Source organism: Giraffa tippelskirchi, chromosome 8 (genome assembly GCF_054371585.1).
Source record: "Giraffa tippelskirchi isolate mGirTip1 chromosome 8, T2T-mGirTip1v1.2.pri, whole genome shotgun sequence".
NCBI lineage: Eukaryota > Metazoa > Chordata > Mammalia > Artiodactyla > Giraffidae > Giraffa > Giraffa tippelskirchi.
In genome coordinates, this window is record NC_137282.1 from 90,544,896 (window position 1) to 90,566,889 (window position 21,994).

Below are 21,994 nucleotides of genomic sequence, written 5' to 3' on the forward strand. Positions count from 1 at the left end.
TGTGGTACTTCTTGAGCACCAAGATTCAGCAACAACAGAAAAGTTAAATTCATATATTCTACAGCAATTTCACTGTCAGGAACTTATCACACAGATAATTTTGTGAAAGTACATGAACCAAGATATGTTATTAATGTAATTGGTAGTGGATTGTTTAAATGAACTAGTCATACAGTGCGGTTGTTAAAATAAGACTATCTTGAAGATAAATTATTAAAAATGCAAAGCCTAGGTTATCATTTTCCAATGTATACATGTATCAAATGGTTATACTATGCACCTTCAAACTTACATAATGTTGTAATTCTATCTCAGTAAAGCTGGGGGAAAAGCACAAAGCCTAAGTTACACAATCCTTTTGTGTAATTCTAAAAGATAGTTATACTTTCTATAACTTGCTTAAGATATATATTCTTTACTGGGGGATATGTGTTAAAAATCATTTTTAGAAAGGGAAGAAATTGCTAACAGTCATTATGTTCAGGAAAAGTTCTAGATATCTGGTGGTGGAAGACTAGAGGAGGAGAATTTTATATTTTTTTATCTTAATTTAATTCTTGAATTTTCTTATCAGGTGCATGAATTCTCGGGTAAATGAAATTAATAACTGTTTCTGTTTTATCCCATTTATTTTTGTGTATAAAGAAAAATAAGTCTTACGAACCTATCTACGAAACAGAAACAGACTCACCGACATAGAGATTAGACTTGTAGTTGCCAGAAGGGAGGGGGGAAGGAGAAGGATAGACTGGGAGTTTGAAGTTGGTAGTTGCAAACTATTACATTTAAAATGGATAAACAACATGTCCTAATTCATAGCACAGGGAATTACATTCAATCTCTTGTGATAAATCATAATGGAAAATAATATTTTTTTAAAAATGTATATATGTTTATAACTGAGTCACTTTTCTGTATAGCAGAGATTGGCATAACATTATACACCAATTACATGTCAAAAAAACAAAGAAAAATGAGTCTCATCTTTTTTAAATTTGATAATTTTAAATCTATAATTTTTAGGAAAGTACTCCTCTACCCATTTCTTTTCACAAAGACTGTCTATGTTGTACAATTTTTTTTTTAAGATAATGACCTTATAAGGTAGACACAAGCAACGTGCCTCTTTTGGGTCAAACTATTTTCAGGTTATGAACAGAATTGTGTAATATTGTTTTTAAAGACCTTTCTCTGATCTATCAATCTACAAACTTAAATAGCTGAAATCACTTCCAAAACAAATTCTTTTGCAGTCAGCAAAATGAAGCAATTACATGAATAAGTTTTTCCACTTGGCCTATTTTTCTGCCCATGGTTATTAATCAGTCTCACTGACTACATTTTCCATTTTACATCCACTTTCAGGCACTACTCCAGGTGGCCAAACATTTCACATTACGTAAATAAAACAAAACCTTTGCCCATTTAACAAATGGATGTACTTCATATCTAACACTTCCAGCCTCTTTCAAAGCACTCAAAATACACAATATTGTTTCTATAAAAGGATGCTCAATACTCTCATTCTATTTGGCGAACTGGAATTTAAGTGAAATTTTACTCTAGCCAATCTTAACCAAAAAACTGAATTAATTTAAAACAGTGCCCTGTTATCTACCAGCTTTTCGAGACCTTTGGCTTGATTGTATTATTGCTTTGTCCTGTCTCTTCTGAATTCCAAGTCTGAAGACTGTCTCTTCTGAACCAGCTGTTTCACATAAGGATTCTTCTGAATGCTGGTTCTTAACCCTGGCTATGCATCAGAATCACCATTTCTTTACTACTAATATTCTGGACATGATCAGGTAGAGATTTGGATTTAATTGGGACAAAGTGGGACCAGGGAACTCCTTTAAAGCTCTAAACATGATTCTGTGATGCCCATACATACATCTTGGGTCTCAAGACCAAACGCCATTCTATTCTGGGTCTTCCTAGACGCTTTCTCTAGTTGCAGCAAGTGGGGGGCTACTCTCTTTATGGCTGTGGTGTGCGTGCCTCTCATTGTGGTGGCTTGTCTTGTTGCAGAGCGCCGGCTCGAAGTGCACGGACTTCAGCGGTTGTGGCGAACAGGCTTAGTTGCCCTGAGGCATGTGGAATCTTCCCGGACCAGGGAGCAAACCTGTGTCCCCTGCTTTGGCAGGTGGGTTTTTAACCACTGGACCACCAGGGAAGTCTACCTCTCTACGTTAATGATACTTCTCTTAAATTTAATTCAAGTCCTTACCACTGACAGATTCCTATAGACTGATCTGGCTTCGTGGTAAAACAGTTGTATCAAATCTACTTACAGTATCTGTGTCCTTCATAGAAATTGCAGTGTTCTAAGATTAATGATTCTTAGGTCTGAGAGCTTTAATGATGCTTGTTCCACTCCCAAATTCTAAAGTGTGACTGGGCATTGAGATATTTAGAATTCTTTCCAAATGATACTAATGTGCAGCCTATGTTGAGAAACACCCTGTAGGACCGAGATATTTAAGAAAATTTAAATCCTATCCGGTCAAATACAGTGCCCCTCTTTCCCAAAGAAACCCTGAGTAATGCACCGAACCACAGGGTGATGACAGACAAAGGGAAACAAAGTAAAACCACTATATGGACACAAATTCTGTTTTTTTGACACTTGGTTTGTAAATTTCTGTGTTAGAGTTCATTATTAGAATTCTGTCTCTAGAAAACATATTTTCACCTTGCAATACAGGGCCAGGCCTAGGAAAAATACTGAGATTACAAGTTTTTTGCCATGGCCTCCTCTCAATTTCTTTTATCCACTTCTCTTTTTTTCTCTACCCAGGAACCTTTCTTACGTGGCAATCTCAAAAGGCTGCTCTCTCAGTTAAAGAGCTAAGTCATTAGCTTTCAAAGGTATATTTTCTCACAAGGATGTAGAGTATCAATATTTAATAAGGAAGACTATGAGAAGATTTCAATTCTCTTTCCAGGGATGTTATATCCTCTCACTCTATTCATCAGAACAGTCAAGTTTCTGGATTAAGATGGAAATTCACAGCTAAAAAGTGAATTCCTGTTGTGTCCAGTACTGTCTTGATTTTAGTAACAAAAGTTCCACATCTAGACAATCCTTCATTCCTGAGCAAACTGGGAGACTGATCTCCATCCCCCTCCCTTTTCTATCTGTGTCTCTCCCTTTCATAACTGGCTCACAAACATGGTTGCTGTGGCCTGAGTGTTTCTATCTTACAAAATTTGTATGTTTAAATCGTAACCCCAAAGGTGATGCTATAAGGTGGTGGGGCTTTGGGAGATGATTAGAGCATGAGAACAGAACCCTCAGGAATGGGATCAGCGTCCTGATGAAAGAGACCCCATGGAGATCCCTTGCCCTTTCTGCCATGCAAAGTGAAAGTATTAGTTGCTCAGTCAGGTCTGACTCTTTGCGACCCCGTGGACTGTAGCCCGACAGACTCCTCTGACCAGAGGATTCTCCAGGCAAGAATACTGCCATGTAAGGACGTGTGAAAAGACAGCTGGCTATGAACCAGAAAGTGGACTATTACCAGATACCAAATTTACTGGTGCCTTGATCTTGGATTTCTAGAACTGTGAGAACTACGAGAAATAAATTTCTGTTGTTTATAAACCACCCAGTCTGTCTTAATTTGTCACAGCAGCCCAAGCAGACTAAAACAATGGCAAAGGTCACAATTTTTTAAAAAATTTTATTTTGGTGCATTACTCGTTGCTGTCTTTGTGTTTTTAAAATGCTTCATACTACTTAAGAAACATTGGAAATATATAGAAAATAGTAAAGAATAAAACAAAAATCACTGACATTCACTATTAAAATCATTATTTTTTCTCTCAATTTAAGTTATACTTATTAATGTCAAAAGAGAAAAATCAGAGATTCACTCTTGTCAAATAGCTGTCCTTTGCCTCGAGACGATTTTGGACAAATATGTAGCTTAATTCTATCCAACCTTCCCTTTTACAGACTCCATGTCTCTTCTGTTAAGACATCATTTCCTGAGACAGAATAAATACAGTTACTATATATATAAGCTTTCTGTGTTAAACTACAATTCAGTTAGCCTTCCTAAGTTTGTAACAATTGTATTTTGAATGACCACAGAATGGCAAATTGCTCATTTTTTTTAAACTCAATTCTTGTAACATAACTACAATCTGGGGTACTTTTTGTCTCATGTTCATATTCTTTCTCTATTTCAAAGTTCAGGTATATTTCCATATTTATGTGTTTGTTGTTGTTCAGTCACTTAGTCGTGTCCCAGCCTTTGCGACGACATGGACTGCAGCGCACCAAGCTTCCCTGTCTTTCTCCACCTCCCGGAGTTTGCTCAAACTCATGTCCATTGAGTCGGTGATGCATAAAACAATAATGATATTATAGTGTACATACAGATGTAGATACTGTTGTTTTGAAAAATAATTAAGTGGACTTCCCTGGTGGCCCAGTGGCTAAGACTGCACTTCCAATGCAGGGGCCAGGGTTTGGTCCCTGGTCAGGGAACTAGATCCCACATGCTGCAGTTAAGAATTCACATGCTGCAGGGAAGATCGAAGTTCCCACATGCCGCAACTAGGACACACACAGCCAAAGAAATAATTTTTTTTTAAAGAATATTGTCACCCTGCTTATTTAACTTCTGTGCAGAGTACATCATATGAAATGCTAGGATGGATGAATTACAAGCTGGAATAAAGATTGCTGGGAGAAATATCAACAACCTCAAATACGCAGATGATAGCACTCTCATAGCAGAAAGTGAAGATGAACTAAAAAGCTTCTTGATCAGGGTGAAAGAGGAGAGTGAAGAAGCTGGCTTAAAATCAACATTAGAAATTAAGGTTATGGCATCTGGTCCCATCTCTTCATGGCAAATAGAAGGGGAAAAATTGGAAGCAGTGACAGATTTTATTTTCTTGGACTCCAAAATCAAATCACTGTGAATGGTGACTGCAGCCATGAGATTAAAAGATGTTTGCTCCTTGGAAGGAAACATGTAACAAACCCAGACAGCGTTTTCAAAAGCAGAGATACCACTTTGCTGACAAAGGTCCATTCCAGCAAAGCTATAGTTTTTCCAGTAGTCATGTACAGATGGGAGAGTTGGACCATAAAGAAAGCTGAGCACCAAAGAATTGATGCTTTTGAATTGTGGTGCTGGAGAAGATTCTTGAGAGTCCCTCGGACAGCAAGGAGATCAAGCCAGCCAATCTTAAAGGAAATCAACCCTGAATATTTATTGGAAGGACTGATGCTGAAGCTGAAGCACCAATACTATGGCCACCTGATAAAAAGAGCTAACTCTTTGGGAAAAAACCCCATTGCTCAGAAAAATAGAAGACAGGCAGAGAAGGGAGCAGAAGAGGATGAGGTGGTTAGGCAGCATCACTGACCCAATGGACATGAGTCTGAACAAACACCAGGAGATAGCGAAGGACAAGGAAGCCTGGTGTGCTGCAGTCCATGAGGTTGCAACAAGTTGGACACAACTTGGTGACTAACCAACAAATACTGAATATATGTGAAATATTTATAAAATATGTATAAGATATACACATTCATAGTAAAACAATAACCTCCAAGTTTCGAAACTAAGACATTGAGGACTTACCTGGTAGCTCAGTGGTAAATAATCAACCTGCCAATGCAGGAGACTCAGGTTGAACCTAGTCTGGGAAGATTCCACATGCCAGGGAACAACTAAGCCATGTGCCGCAACTACTGAGCCTGCACTCTGGAGCCCAGGAGCCACAAGTACTGAAGCCCTAGAGCCAGTGGTCTGCAACAAGAGAAGCCACCTCAAGGAGAAGCCCACGCACCAAAATGATGGAGTATCCCTCACTCTCCACAACTAGAGAAAACCTGTGTGTAGCAACAAAGACCCAGCACAGCCATAAATAATTTAATAAATAAAATTATTTTTTAAAATATTTTTTAAAAAAACAGGACATTGAAATACCTTTGAAGGCCACCTGCTTAGACTAGACCCTCTCTTCCCTGTTCTATTCAGTCATTTATTGGGTCCCAAACCAGTCTGTTCTCAGATTGCTTCCTATCTTCTCTACTTTTGTATTTCAGGAAAATACATTTCTAGGCATCTGTGAGGCATTGAGAGAAGCCAGGGTAACAGCTCTCTGTCTCATATGGTATCTCCTGAAAACTTTGTCTCTTTTAAGGGGGCCAAATTCTTGACAAATTGTCCCTACTTTCATTAAGACAACTACAGTAGACAATGCTGATCTTAGCTCTAGCACCTGCCTGAGATCCTGGCCTCCTGTCTCTGATAATGATACCTCCTACCACTATCCTTCTAACCCTTGGGGAATTCCTGGCTTCCTGTTCTTAAATAGCTAACTCACCATGCCAGGTTTGGCTTCCATCATCTGGTAATCAATTATCTCCATTAAATCTCTACTTGAAAGACCCAGAATAGTTTCTGATTTATAAGTGGACACTAAAAGCTCTTCTATTTCTAGTTTGCTAAAAGATTCATCAAGCTTAATTATTTAATTTTATTGAACTTACATTCTGCATCTCCTGAAACAATGATTTGCTTTCTCTCTTTTAACTTAATGTGATAAATTACATTTATAGATTCCTTTCTCTATTGTTAAAAATCCTTGCATTCATAGAATAAGCCCAGTTTTCATATTATATTATCTTTGTCATAGATTGCTAGATTTCATTTGCTAATTTTTAATGTAGAATTTTGCCTTTAGTTTCAAGAGAGAAATTGATCATAATTTTTCTTTAGTGTACATTTCTTATACAATGTTGGTATCAAGATTGTAATGACCTCAAAATATGAATGAATAACTCTTCCTTCTTTTTTAATTCTGAAATACTTTTTGCTTTCTGTATAACAAAAATAATACAGTTCTTGAAAACATTTGTTAGAATTCGCCAATAAAAATGTTTAGGCATATTGTTCTCTTTTTGTGGAAAGGATTTTTAACTTCTAATTAAATTAATTAAATATCTTTAATGCTTTAGGAAAATTTTTAAGTGTTTTATTTCATCTTGACATTGATAAATTGGAGTTATGAAAAGTTCTCAGATATGATCTCCACAAATATAATCTTTTTTATATAACATATAAGAATATAACATTTTTCTTATGTTGATCACATAGATATTGACCTTATTTTTCAATATCTATTCACATACCCATTTTACTTTCCTCCCTGTGCTGTATCCAGTACAATTTTTTCATATCTAACTTCTAATTCATTTATTTTATCTTTGGTTGTATCTAATCTAGTATTTAACCTATCCATTAAGATTTTAATTCTAAGATTTTTTTTTATTTATAAAAGTTCTCTTAAATTCAGTTCCCAACCTGCTTAATGTATTTTTTTTTCTAATTTATATACCTGGCATACTTTGATTTCTTTAAACATATTGAACACAGATTTTATGGTTATGTAGTAGTTCTAATATCTGAAATCATTATCATTCTAGTTTGTTTTTGCTCATGATGACTATTTGCTCATAGGTTTTGTGATAGCCTTATTTTCAATCTCATGTTTAATGGAATGCTGTCAGTGGTAATTCTTTGAGACCCAGGATACATATGGATTTCTCCAAAGATATTTTGCTTTCGTTTATCTAAGTTCTTGGAGATAACACCAATTGGAGCAAATATAAAATGAATTTTCAATTATTTTTCTTAATTAAACAGATATTAAGGTCTTAAACTACAAATTCATGTGAAGGTGGACTTGTGATTTTTCCCTCCTCAACCTAGCACTAAGTTTGAGGCAGAAAAATTTCCTAGTTGGCCCCTTCTGAGAGGCAGGGTTTTTTTCCTAATTTTCTTTTTCACTGAAATTATTCTCCTTTGGAGTTCTGACTTTAAGCAGATTTCTCGATAAGACTGATACTGAGCAGCCACTAAGTTTTGTCTCTCTCTCTCATCTTCCAGATGATCATAAAAATTGAATCCCAGGGTTTCAGGGACAGGTCTGTCTTATGGAAGTCTCTGGGTGTGGTGAGATTCTGAATTCCTGGATTCTCCGCATGTTTAGCCTATGGGGTTTACTTTAACTCCTTTGCAGGTTAGCAATACACATTTAAAAATGACATGTACATTTTTTATGGAATGTGTACATGTTATATAGGAGGATGATGTACATGAATGGAGGTTCAGCAAATCTAGACTACCATATTTCTGATAGAAAAATATCTCCTGCTTTTTGAAAATATTCTATCAATCACTTCTATTGCCATCAATATTTTTATAAATGTACTTTAAAGTAAGTTCATAGCATCTTTAATATCTTTTTGTTATCCTGCTTATTTAACTTATATGCAGAGTACGTCATAGGGAACGCTGGGCTGGAAGAAACACAAGCTGGAATCAAGATTGCTGGGAGAAATATCAATAACCTCAGATATGCAGATGACACCATCTTTATGGCAGAAAGTGAAGAAGAACTAAAGAGCCTCTTGATGAAAGTGAAAGAGGAGAGTGAAAAAGTTGGCTTAAAGCTCAACGTTCAGAAAACTAAGATCATGGCATCTGGTCCCATCACTTCATGGGAAATAGATGGGGAAACAGTGGAAACAGTGTCAGACTTTATTCTTGGGGGCTCCAAAATCACTGCAGATGGTGATTGCAGCCATGAAATTAAAAGACGCTTACTCCTTGGAAGGAAGGTTATGGCCAACCTAGATAGCATATTTAAAAGCAGAGACATTACTTTGCCAACAAAAGTCCGTCTAGTCAAGGCTATGGTTTTTCCAGTGGTCACGTATGGATTTGAAAGGTGGACAGTGAAGAAAACTGAGCGCTGAAGAATTGATGCTTTTGAACTGTGGTGTTGGAGAAGACTCTTGAGAGTCCCTTGGACTGCAAGGAGATCCAATCAATCCATCCTAAAGGAGATCAATCCTGGGTATTCATTGGAAGGACTGATGTTGAAGCTGAAACTCCAATACTTTGGCCACCTCATGCGAAGAGTTGACTCATTGAAAAAGACCCTAATGCTGGGAAGGATTGGGGGCAGGAGGAGAAGGGGACAACAGAGGATGAGATGGCATCACTGGCTCGATGGACATAGGTTTGGGTAGACTCTGGGAGTTGGTGATGGACAGGGAGGCCTGGCGTGCTGCAGTTCATGGGGTCGCAGAGAGTCGGACACGATTGAGCAACTGAACTGAACTGAACTGATTTAACTAATCCGTCCCCTCCTCTTTGTTTTTTGGAAGTGAGGGTCATATTCAATTCTATTTGAAGTATGTTACAATAAATATACATCTATACATGAGTGATTATTTCCTAAAGAGTGATTAGTGAATTATGGTACATAAAGATTTCTGAGGATTGAGGTATATATGTTTTCATATTTCATGCCAGAAATAATGGTGCCATTTTATACTCTTAACAACCACAAGTTTAAGTATTCACTTCATTGCAGTCTTACAAACCCAAGTCTTCACTGTTTTTATGTCTATAAATCTCACAAAGCTTTAAAAGGCTTCTTATATTTCATTTTACATTTGTTTTATTACCAGAATACTAAATACTCAGCACTTTATCATCTATTTTCAAATACAACATAAACAATTTTTATATTGCTTTTTATATTAATATAAATTCTGAATCACTACTTTCTTTATCCAAAATTGTCTCCTAAGCAAAATTATATGGGACTCTATTCATACCTCTTAGATTGTTCTCTTATATTTATATTCTGTGAAATTTATCAGCATTATATATTAATTATGAACAGTTGATCATACATATTGTATTTATTAGCATATTTTTTCTGTAAATCTAAACATCATAAATCTTCCTTTAAATAGCTTTATAGAATTTCCGCTGGTTTTAATCATTGCAGGTAAACCTCTTTCTTCCATTTCCTATTGCTTTTGGCCTGTTGCTGTCTCTTTTTTCTTCCATAAGATAAATAAGAATTTTTGTACCAGACTCTATGATATATTATTTCTTACTCTCAGTCTCCCACAACAATTTAAGGATTCAAATTGACCTTTTCTTCTATTCTTCTTATTTCAAGTTACTGGTGTGTCAACACCTGGGAAATTCCATCAAGGATTTAACAGTCCATACCCTATTGACTCATTCTTTATTTCCATATGATCTTCCTTATTCTCATTCAATTCTATTTTTTTTATTAACATAAGTTCTTCAAGCTTTTTATTCTCTAGTGCATTTTCTAGGATAGCAGCTGTAACCCTTATTTGCCTTCACTGAGCAAAAAACTAAAACGTGCTAAGATTCTTGGAAGCAAATTATTTTAGCAACTTGAAGACAAGAAAATTGATGTACTGATAAAAAAATGGGAAGCTTACGGTCATGTTCCTCACAAGTGGAGCAGAGTTGGGAATCCCTGGGACTCTGCTGGGTTTTATTCTGAACAGGTTAAACGTATTATTTTTTTAATTTAAGTTTTTCTACCATTCTCTGATACTTGTTTACATGTATCCATGTTTACACTTCTCCGAGATTGCTGGGATAAATATCAATAACTTCAGATATGCAGATGACACCACCCTTATGGCAGAACGTGAAGAAGAACTAAAGAGCCTCTTGATGAAAGTGAAAGAGGAGAGTGAAAATGTTGGCTTAAAGTTCAACATTCAGAAAACTAAGATCACGGCATCCAGTCCCATCACTTCATGGCAAATAGATGGGGAAACAGTGGATGACTTTATTTTTTTGGGTTCCAAAATCACTGCAGATGGTGACTGCAGCCATGAAATTAAAAGATGCCTATTCCTTTGAAGGAAAGTTATGACCAATCTAAACAGCATATTAAAAAGCAGAGACATTACTTTGTCAACAAAGGTCCATCTAGTCAAGGCTATGGTTTTTCCAGTAGTCATATGTATGTGAGAGTTGGACTATAAAGAAAGCTGAGCTCAGAAGAATTGATGCTTTTGAACTGTGGTGTTGGAAAAGACTCTCAAGCGTCCATTGGACTGCAAGGAGATCCAACCAGTCCATCCTAAAGGAGATCAGTCCTGAGTGTTCATTGGAAGGACTGATGCTGTAGCTGAAACTCCAATACTTTGGCCACTGGATGCGAAGAGCTGACTCATTTGAAAAGACCCTGATGCTGGGAAAGATTGAAGACGGGAGGAGAAGGGGACGACAGAGGATGAGATGGTTGGATGGCATCACCAACTCAACGGAGATGAGTATGGGTAAATTCCGGGAGTTGGTGATGGACAGGGAGGCCTGGCGTGCTGCAGTCTATGGGGTCGCAAAGAGTTGAACATGACTGAGCAACTGAACTGAACTAAACTGAATACTTGTTCAATTTCTAATTCTTTAGAACTTGCTGCTCACAAAGGGGCCCTGGGATCAGCTTAACTTGGGGACTTGTTAAGAAGGTAACATTTCAGAACCCTCCCAGAGACATCAAATCAAAGTCTGTAATTTATCAGGATCCCCTGGCAATTTGTATGTGCAAATCAGTTCAGAAGCACTTCTCTGGCAGACTGGAAGACTATTCTATCTGTCTCATAAGTTGCAGGTGACATAATTAGTTAATCAAGCACAAAGTTCACATTTCTTAAAGAGAAGGAACAGTCACTGGCTGTATTTTGAGTGGCAAAATGGTTTATTCAGTCCTCACTAAAGACAGAGATGTTAGAGACCCAGATCAAGATTTTTAATTTAAGACATGCCTGTGATGCAGTTGCATTTGCTGAATGAAACTGCCTAAACAATTTGATGCAAGTTTCTTCTTTCTTCTCTTTGAGGAAGAAGGCAGAAACAATAAGCTTACAGACTACTAGGAACTAGAAGTCAGCTGGCAAAACATGCTATGCAACCTACTTCATCTCATTATATTGCTTTCTTGAAAACATTGTAAAGAGTCAGTTAGTGTTCAAAAAGCCAACTACTCCTCATCTGGAGAATTCCAGGGACAGAGGAACCTGGTTGGATACAATCCATAGGGATGCAAAGAGTCAGACACAACTGAGCATGCACACATTTAATTCTAAAAATAATTAAAAGACACACTGTAATTTCGTTTCAAACATTTTATGGGACACTACTTATAATTCTTTTCTTTTTGTTTATTAAAATCTGATTAGCAATATGTAAAAACTAATTTATTAGCAATCACTAACTTCTCTTCTCTTGAAAAGGACATATATTTTTTCTATTAACCATAGAAATTGAGATTCTGGGAAGTATATGTAAACTTTGTGATCCTGAGATTTTATATTTTCATATTGAAGTTACAATCCTCTTGCATCATGAAAAAGTACTTAAAATGGTTTAGATTATATTTAAATATTGTTGGATGAAATATACTTAGTGACTGAAGCCAATTATGATACAAACCATGTGTTTTTCCATAGCAAATTAAATGAAATGGGAAAAAAAGATGACAGTTCGATCCAATGTCTCTATTTTAGCATTGCACAAATCAAATATATGCATATTCTAATATACTTGTTCAGTCACTCAGTTGTGTCCAACTTTTGCAACCCCATGGACTGCAGCATGCCAGGCTTCCCTATCCTTCAACATCTCCCGGAGCTTGCTCAAAGTCATGTCCTTTAAGTCAGTGATGCCTTCCAACCATCTTGTTCTTCGAATATATATTCTAATATACATATTAGTATATATATATATATATATATATATCCTCAGGCTTCTCTTTTACTTAGAAATAAAATAATTTATAAGTAGACAAATTGTATGTGTGTGCATATAATAATAAAAGAATGGAGAGATCTAGAAACCAAATTGCCCGAATAGTCAGCTAAGTACTTTAAGCAATATGCATTTTAACTCCAGCAATTTTTGTATTAAACTTCAGTGATAAATAAGCACAGTGTACTGAATATCATGAGTGTTTTTCTTGATGAATCAGGGTTATCTCAACACAGTGCCAATGTCACATAGCTTAGAGTTAAAAAGTGACAGTTCTTGGGACTCTTGAAGTATTTGGGGTGGGGCGGGGGGTGGTTGCCAACAGTATATGAAGAGAATAACATGCCAGTAGAATTTAGTCAGCCTATAATCATGGGACTTGACAGGCTCTACATTTCTGGTCTACATGGTGCAATGAATACCTATTCCCTGTTTTTTCCTAAACTGGCTCATTTTTATTTCTTCACCTCTAACTCTTGTTTCTATTTTACAGTAAACATACAAACACATATGCCAATAAGTAGAGGGGAGGATGGAAAAATTGCCAGACAACTCTGTTTAATATTGTTCTTTTCACAAACTATGCACCACAGCACAGAAAAAAATTTAAGAATTTCTGCATGTTCAAGAGCCTTCAGTGCTTACACTGGTTATTGCAAAGTTTGCAGGAATCAAAATTTGTTGAAGATTCACAAGGTCTGTGATGGTTAATTTTGTGGGTCAATTTGACTGAACCACAGGGTGACCAAGTATTTGGTTGAACATTGCTTTGGGCCTTTCTGTGAAGGTGTTTTTGGATGGGATCAATATTTACACAAGTAGACTGAAGGAAGCAGATTGCCCTCCCTGATGTGAGTGGATTTTACCCAATCAGGTGAAGGTCTGAATGGAATAAAGGCTGACATGCTCTTGAATAAAGACTTCCTGCCAGACTTCTTTTGAACTGGGCCATCAGCTTTTTTCTGCTTTCACAATTGAACTGAAACATTGACTCTTTCTTGTTCTTGAGCCTGTCTGTCTTTGAACTGAAACTACACAATTGGTTCTCCTGGGTGTCCAGCTTTGGGTTTATCCTGAAAATCTTGGGACTTGCCAGCCTCCATAATCATGAGAGTCATTTCCTTGTAATATATACATATATTATATAATATATAATATCCTTCTAGTTCTGTTTCTTCAGAGAACTCTAACACATGGTCCGTCATATAATTTCAGAATTTTGACTAAGAAATAATAATGAAAATGTATTTCTTACAGTGTTCTTTAATCTCCTACTATTTCTTGTATGTTTGTTGTTGCTCAGTCATGTCTGACTCTTTGTAACCCAATGGACTGCTTCTATGTCCTTCACTATCCTGTGTATATGGCGTTCTTATTTGTGTGCATAGTTATTGCTATACGATCAGAGGCTAGTGGAGGTATTTGTCATGACCTGTTAACTTATTCTTATACACTCAATTTCCTGACCAATTCATGCTTTCCTTTTGCCCATCTCTGAAAGATTTGGGGACAAGAAATAGATTAGCTCAGGGCGGCTATATTAAAGATAAATTTATCTTCAATCAGTCTGATTTTTAGAAAAGAGTCTAGTAAAATTACTTCAGATTATATTTTCAAATTCATTAAATGGGTTATACCCTGGTGGCTCAGATGGTAAAGAATCTACCTGCCATGTGGGAGACCTGGGTTCTATCCCTGGGTCAGGAAGATCTCCTGGAAAAGGAACTGGCAACTTGCTCTAGTATTCTTGTCTGGGAAATCCCATGGACAGAAGAGCCTAGTGGGCTACATTCCATGGGGTCACAAAGAGTTGGACACAACTGAGTGACTAACATTTTCACTTTTCATAATTTCAAAATCATTAAATGGCTTCTAGACCTAGAGACAGAGAAGGCAATGGCACCCCACTCCAGTACTCTTGCCTGGAAACTCCCATGGACGGAGAAGCCTGGTAGGCTGCAGTCCATGGGGTCGCTAAGAGTCAGACACGACTGAGCGACTTCACTTTCACTTTTCCCTTTCATGCACTGGAGAAGGAAACTGCAACCCACTCCAGTATTCTTGCCTGGAGAATCCCAGGGACGGCGGAGCCTGGTGGGCTGCCAACTATGGGGTCGCACAGGGTCGGACACGACTGAAGCGACTTAGCAGCAGCAGCAGCAGCAGACCTAGAGAACAGAGTTGACCCTCTCCATTCTCAGATGGTTATAAGGAATACTGTATCTACAAAAAATATTATGGAAGCAGAATCTTCAGCTGCATATTCAACAGCTATTTCCCATTCCTCCTTGATAACAGATCCCTATTATCATTTAGGTTCCTGGTCTCAACTGATGAATCACCGAGTCTGAGTCAACAGGGTAGTATCATTTTCTCTTTGCCTGTGATTGTTTCAGAGGTAGGTCTGTGATCTATTTCTGACCTCTGAGATATAAGAAGAAGCATGTCGAGAACTTCTGGGAAAGATTTCACCTCTAACAAAAACAGAAGGCCTTTTTTCCCCCTATTCTCTATTTTCCTACTTTGGAAACTTTCAAATAAGTAGAGCCACAAAGCTATTAATAACTATGTGGTGATAAGCCTGATGGTGACATTCAATATCCTGAGGAGGGTAGAGGGAAAGGATAGGAAAAAAAAAAAGTAGTTTTTTAAGATACCACTGAGCTGCCAAATCAACTCTAGGACCAAGTACCTTAAGGCTTCTCGTTTAGTAAAAATCAGATGTTACAGTGTTAATTAGGCTTTCTATTGCTTTCAGTAGACACAACATAGCTGGGATAATTTAACATGATTGATTATGTATTGAATGTGTGAATTTGTCTTTATTTTTCAATGGCTTTTTCTGGTTACTTTAGCTTCATACTGAGTAGTGTACCTTTTCTTGCATTATACACAATTACATTATGTTAATTTCTATTACGTATTCTATCGACATTTCATTAATTTGATACCCTGTGGGTGCCTTTACTTGCATAATGTAATCCTCAAACATACATTATTAGAAATAAAGTATTTTCTTTACCCTAATCATCTAAGGTACCCCTCTGAAGTTCACAGAATTAAGCAAGATGCTATTTTTTTTTTTTGCAAAATAACATTTTTATTCTTTAAGAAACAGCTCGGTTGACTCCAGGCCATTGTAGATATTGAAGTCCTATCAATGGAACAAACATGACAACATGAATTGCTTATCATGAAATGAGTGCTACCCAATTAACAAGTCTTCTCCATCGGCCAACAGGATCCATGTACATGGACTTGAGCCAACACAGATTCTGAAGATACAGTAAGCTGCATGAGTTTACTCTCCACACTGTTGCCCCTTCTCATGTGTGTCTTCATGGGCAGTTCCCTATGGCCAGTTGATCGATGACAGACAAACTAAGCCTGATTTACAGAAGTAAATGCACAACATATCAATACCAGACAAAAGTAGATTGCTTAGGCATTATGGTCCACTTGAATGTAATCTTAAGAGAACTTTAGGACATATATTTGGTTTTTCACTATTCCTTTAAGGGGAGATAGTACTGATTTATATGTAGTGGGTAATGATTGTGCTAAATGATTAGAGACTTAGAAGGAACAAGATTGGAGAATTGATAACAATGAGTTTGGGGGAAGAGATAGGGGAATGAACCAGAGTATGATAACATCTGTGCTTAATGCGAATGCTCACCAAACTACTGTCAAGAAGATTACCAATCTGATATTCAGGTGTGGCACAATTTCTTTTACCAGGCACTACATTGCTTGTTCTGAAGGCTAGTGACCAAAGAAACCTTGGTGATGGCAATAGGGAATATGCATAGGCTCAGTAACATGCCCTATTCCTCACCAAAGCCAGTTTATCTGCATTACCATTAGGTGTCCAACATGCAACCCACAGGGATCAAAGCTAAGCACCCAATAATATGTCTTTGGTATAGAAACCACTCACCTTTTGGTAGACTCATTAATAATTCTGACAATCCTCTATCAGAGTGGTAATGGGAATTTTGTAACTAGAATAGATGTTTATTCCAGGATTATATTGTCTCAATCTGATACTACTCTCCATGAGCATATTAAATGCTTCATATGATGCCGTGGTATTTAATTCTACATTGCTTGTATGAAAGGAACTTGCTTCATAACAAGAGAGTAAATATTCATTGAGTTTGCCTGTCTCACCATTTATCCTCTCACCATAAAACAGCTGTTATTACAGAATGGTGAATATTCTATTAAAGACTCTGCCCTACTGTTGAGAGACAATGACTTATAAGGTTGAGCTGATGCTAGAAGATGTGGTGTGTGTTCTGAAACTAGTAAACAAGTATGAGCTTGTATGGTGTCTCCTATAGAGCAAATATTGAATACAAGAGCCTTTGATCTGAGTTACAGATGTCATTTCACTGTTACAACTACTGATTCTTTTCAAACTTTCATCTCCTATCTCTGAGATTCCAGGCTTTCCTGAATTAGTAACCAAGGGGAATACTGACAGCAAATACTCCACTGAGTTTGAGGATGAGACTGCTATGTGGACTTTCAGTGCTTCTCATGCCTGTGGACAAACAGTTAAAAATTTAAGAGTTGGATCCATTGTTGACTGGGATAATAAACCTTGACTTTAGAGAGAAATTAAAGTCTCAATTTCTGAGAAAAGTAGAAAGGATCCAGGGGATCCCATCCAAAATTTTGCAAGTCCTGTGGTAAAGATTAAGAAGACTAATTGCCAAAATTTGGAAGCAACCAAGATATCCTTCAATAAGTGGATGGGTAAATAAGCAGTGGTACATCTGCACAACTGAACATTATTCAGTGATTTTTTTTTTTTTTTTTTTTTAGAATGAGCTATCAATCTGTGCAAAGATATGGGGGAAATAGATGCATTTTGTTAACTGAAAGAGGGTAGTCTGGAAGGGCACACTACTGTAGTATTTTACCATTCTCGAAACTGTATGGAAACAGTAAAAATATCAATGGTTGCCAGGAGTTGGCTGGAGGGGGATAAATACATGGATCATGGGGTTTTTAAGGCACTGAAACTATTCAGAAAGATGCTATAATTGTCAATACAAAATAGTACACACTTGGAAAAATCCACAGACCTGTGCAACACAAAGACAGAAACAATGTAAACTATGGGTTTTAGTTAATAATAGTGTATCAATATTGATTCCTCAATTTTAACAGAGGTACCACACAAATACAAGATGCTAAACTTTTTTGGAACTCTCTGCACTTTCTCACTCAATTTTTCTGTAAACTTAGAACCACTCTAAAAAATGAAGTCTGTTAACTTTTTAAAAATAAATAAAGAGTGACCACAGCAAGCTCATACAAACAGACTATGGAGGACGTTTCTGTTGAGAATGAAGATTTGGTCACCTTACAGTGTAAAATCTGACTGTCAGAGATGTTAGCTGAAGACACATGGTCATGGACACCAGTAATGACCTGGTGACCATCCACAGAAACAAAGGCCTTAACTTCCACTCATGTCTTTTTTCTTGTATTGTCTTGTATATATTTATATATCTTCACAGTTTTTCTCCTGTTCTTTCTTTTCCATTCAGCTCAGTTCAGTTCAGTTGCTCAGTCGTGTCCGACTATTTGCAACCCCATGAATCGCAACACGCCAGGCCTCCCTGTCCATCACCAACTCCTGGAGTCTACCCAAACCCATGTCCATTGAGTCGGTGATGCCATCCAACCATCTTATTCTCTGTCGTCCGCTTCTCCTCCTGCCGCTAATCCTTCCCAGCATCAGGGTCTTTTCAAATGAGTCAGCTCTTCGCATCAGGTGGCCAAAGTATTGGAGTTTCAGCTTCAACATCAGTCCTTCCAATGAACACCCAGGACTGATCTCCTTTAGGACGGACTGGTTTGATCTCCTTGCAGTCCAAGGGACTCTCAAGAGTCTTCTCCAACACCACAGTTCAAAAGCATCAATCCTTTGGCGCTCAGCTTTCTTTATAGTCCAACTCTCACATCCATACATGACTAGTGGAAAAACCATAGCCTTGACTAGATGGACTTTTGTTGACAAAGTGACATCTCTGCTTTTTAATATGCTGTCTAGGTTGGTCATAACTTTCCTCCCAAGGAGCAAGCGTCTTTTAATTTCATGGCTGCAATCACCATCTGCAGTGATTTTGGAGCCCAGAAAAATAAAGTCAGCCACTGTTTCCATTGTTTCCCCATCTATTTGCCATGAAGTGATGGGAATGGATTCCATGATCTTAGTTTTCTGAATGTTGAGCTTTAAGCCAACTTTTTCACTCTCCTCTTTCACTTTCATCAAGAGGCTCTTTAGTTCATCTTCACTTTCTGCCATAAGGGTGGTGTCATCTGCATATCTGTGGTTATTGATATTTCTCATGGCAATCTTGCTTCCAGCTTGTGCTTCCTCCAGCCCAGTGTTTCTCATGATGTACTCTGCATATAAGTTAAATAAGCAGGGTGACAATATACAGCCTTGATGTACTCCTTTTCCTTTCCATTACTCCCTCTTTTTATTTACATAAGGTATATTGGAGGTTAATTTTGAGGGAGAAGGTGAGGGTGGGACGTTCTGGGAGAATAGCATTGAAACATGTATATTATCATATGTGAAACAGAACACCATTCCATGTTCGATGCATGAGACAAGGGCTCAGGGCCGGGGCAATGGGATGACCCAGAGGGATGGGATGGGGAGGGAGGTGGGTGGGGGGTCCAGGAAGGGGAACACATGTAAACCCATGGCTGATTCATGTCAATGTATGGCAAAAACTATTACAATATTGTAAAGTAATTAGTCCCCAACTAAAATAAATAAATTTATTAAAAAATAAAATAAAATAAAATAAATAAAAAATAAAAAAAAATAAAACAACGTATGACAAAAATATCAAGACAGTATTAGTGATAGACTGAGAAGAGGAATGGACATCATCCAGAACTCTTGGACTTAAAGTAAGTGTTGTGACTGATGAAATTTTCAGATTATCCCCTTGTTGGAGGGATGTAGGAAAATGTGCACTTGGAGAAATCACTGTATTATGTTAAAAGAAAGTATGGGTCTTTTGCATTATTGAAAAAATGAGAGTTTATGTTAATATTGAGCAATCAAAGCATGAGTATTTATTATTATTTGAAGTTTGTTCCTATGTTTGTGGATTCTCTGGCCTATAAGTCTCGATGGAAGCAAAAAACTATTGCTTTAGAAGCTGGGCTTCCCAATTGGCTCTGTGGATAAAGAATCCACCTGCAGTGCAGGAGCCACAGGAGATGTGGGTTCAACCCTTGAGTCCAGAAGAACCCCTGGAGAAAGGCATGGCAACCCATTTCAGTATTCTTGCCTGGAGAATCCCATAGACAGAGGAGTCTGGCAGGCTACAGTCCGTGGGGTTGCAAAGAGTCGGAGGTAACTGAGCAGGCACACACACTTTAGAAGCTAAATTGCCAAATGCATGCTTTCTGTGCCTCCTTGCCAGCTGGAGTACCACCATGTGCTTTAAGTTCTGCCAATTTATTTGCCTGTGCTCAATTTTGACTTAAGAGTTCATAGAAAAGAAACCGATTCAGTTAACCTTTCAGTTTCTAGTGGAGGCAGTGCAGTCACTGCTAAAGTGTCTGTTGCGGTGTACAGTGGGCGTGATAGCAGTGGTTTAACAGTCCGCCTCGGATTGCAAAACAGGGACGAGCTACAGTGTTAGTTCTTAGCAGTGGCGTCAGTGGTTTCCTCTCTGAACCAGTTCTCCAGCATGGTTTAGGGCATGTTTTCTGGCTGCTTAACGTTTAAATCCGGTTTTCCAGTCTTTTCAACAGTTGCACAAGCGCCCCAATGTTTCTGTTATAAATTTATTTACTGTTAAAATCAGGCCTATTTGGCACCTGCAACTTATATTTTTAAAAATTCAAGATAAATATAAGAGATACACAGCAAACATTTGTCTTTTTAAGTTATAATCTATGTCACATCAGGTAAGATGAAAAAAATTCAACAAGCTGAACTGAGGTAAAGACCAACCATATCTTAAGCCTGGCTGGACTTAAAAATGTAACTGGACAGACCTGAGGTTTTTTGACTAAGTAGGAAACAAGTTATATATATTTGTAACCTGTTTTAAAAGGCCTGGAGTGCTTGGGTCCAAATGTCCTGGCTAAAAATGTTGACTCTAATCTTGTGGGAAAAGTGGAATGTGAAAATATACTGATAGTCTGAATCAGTATTTTTCAGTTCTGTTTTTTTATATAGATTTTCAATAAATATTACATGGAAAAGGAAATATTTGGTTAATTATAATGAAAACTGTAGGTGTAATCATAATTAGATTTTTTTATTTTTTACTTCTTGAAATGTTTAACATGTCTTGTGCTTTGTGGATCTCTAAAAGTGTGAAAAACACAGCTGGATATTTTCCAAATGTATTTGAACATGGACTATTTTACTAATCAAGTTAGCAAACAAATATCCCCGTAACTCTGGCAAATCTAGTATCAATCAATTGTGAGATAACATTTTGGCGCTAGTATATTTGAGTAACTTTAGTTGTGAGTAAAAAAAAGCATAATTCAGACTGGATTTTATAATAAAGAGAATTTGGATAATAGTAAAGAATTCAATATAGTTTGATACAGAGCTTTAACAATGACACAAAATAAATACTTTTTGTCCTCTCTGTGGGGCTTCCCTGGTGGCTAAGACAGTAAAGAATTTGCCTGCAATCCAGGAGACTAGGGTTCAATCCCAGGGTCAGGAAGATCCCCCAGAGAAGGGGGACCCACTCCAGTATTCTTGCCTGGAGAATTCCATGGACAGAGGAGCCTGGTGGGCTACAGTCCATGAGTGTCTCCCTTTGACATTATTAGGTCTCCATTTTACTCTGTGGCTTGAAATTCCATGTCATCACAAGGTAACCACCTTATGCTTCCTCTGCCACCATCAGAGAGAAGCTATTTCCCCTTCAGTCATTGAATAAAAGAGCTGTGCTCTGTTCTGATTTGATTAGCTGAAAGCATATGCTCCTCCCTGCACCAATGATCATGACCAATAGTTCTTGGCATGGGGTTATCTCACTCAGATGTTGTCATGGCTGGGAAATTCACTATCTTCTTAAGGAGTATGTGTGGGTGGGGAACACTGAATGCTTAGGAGGCCACAATACGTATTTCCAACAATGGATCACTACATGTATTCCCATTTCAGTAAACTTTGTCATTAAGATGCTGCCAGAACAACAATCAAAAAACAGATCCTGGAGTTCCCAATTCTACTAAATTGACAAAATGAGGTTGTTTTCAATTGAGGGGTTTTGAGTCTTAACCATGCCTATATGTTCTAGCCCAAATTTATTTTAAAAACTTCTCAGATCCATATATTTATGATATTT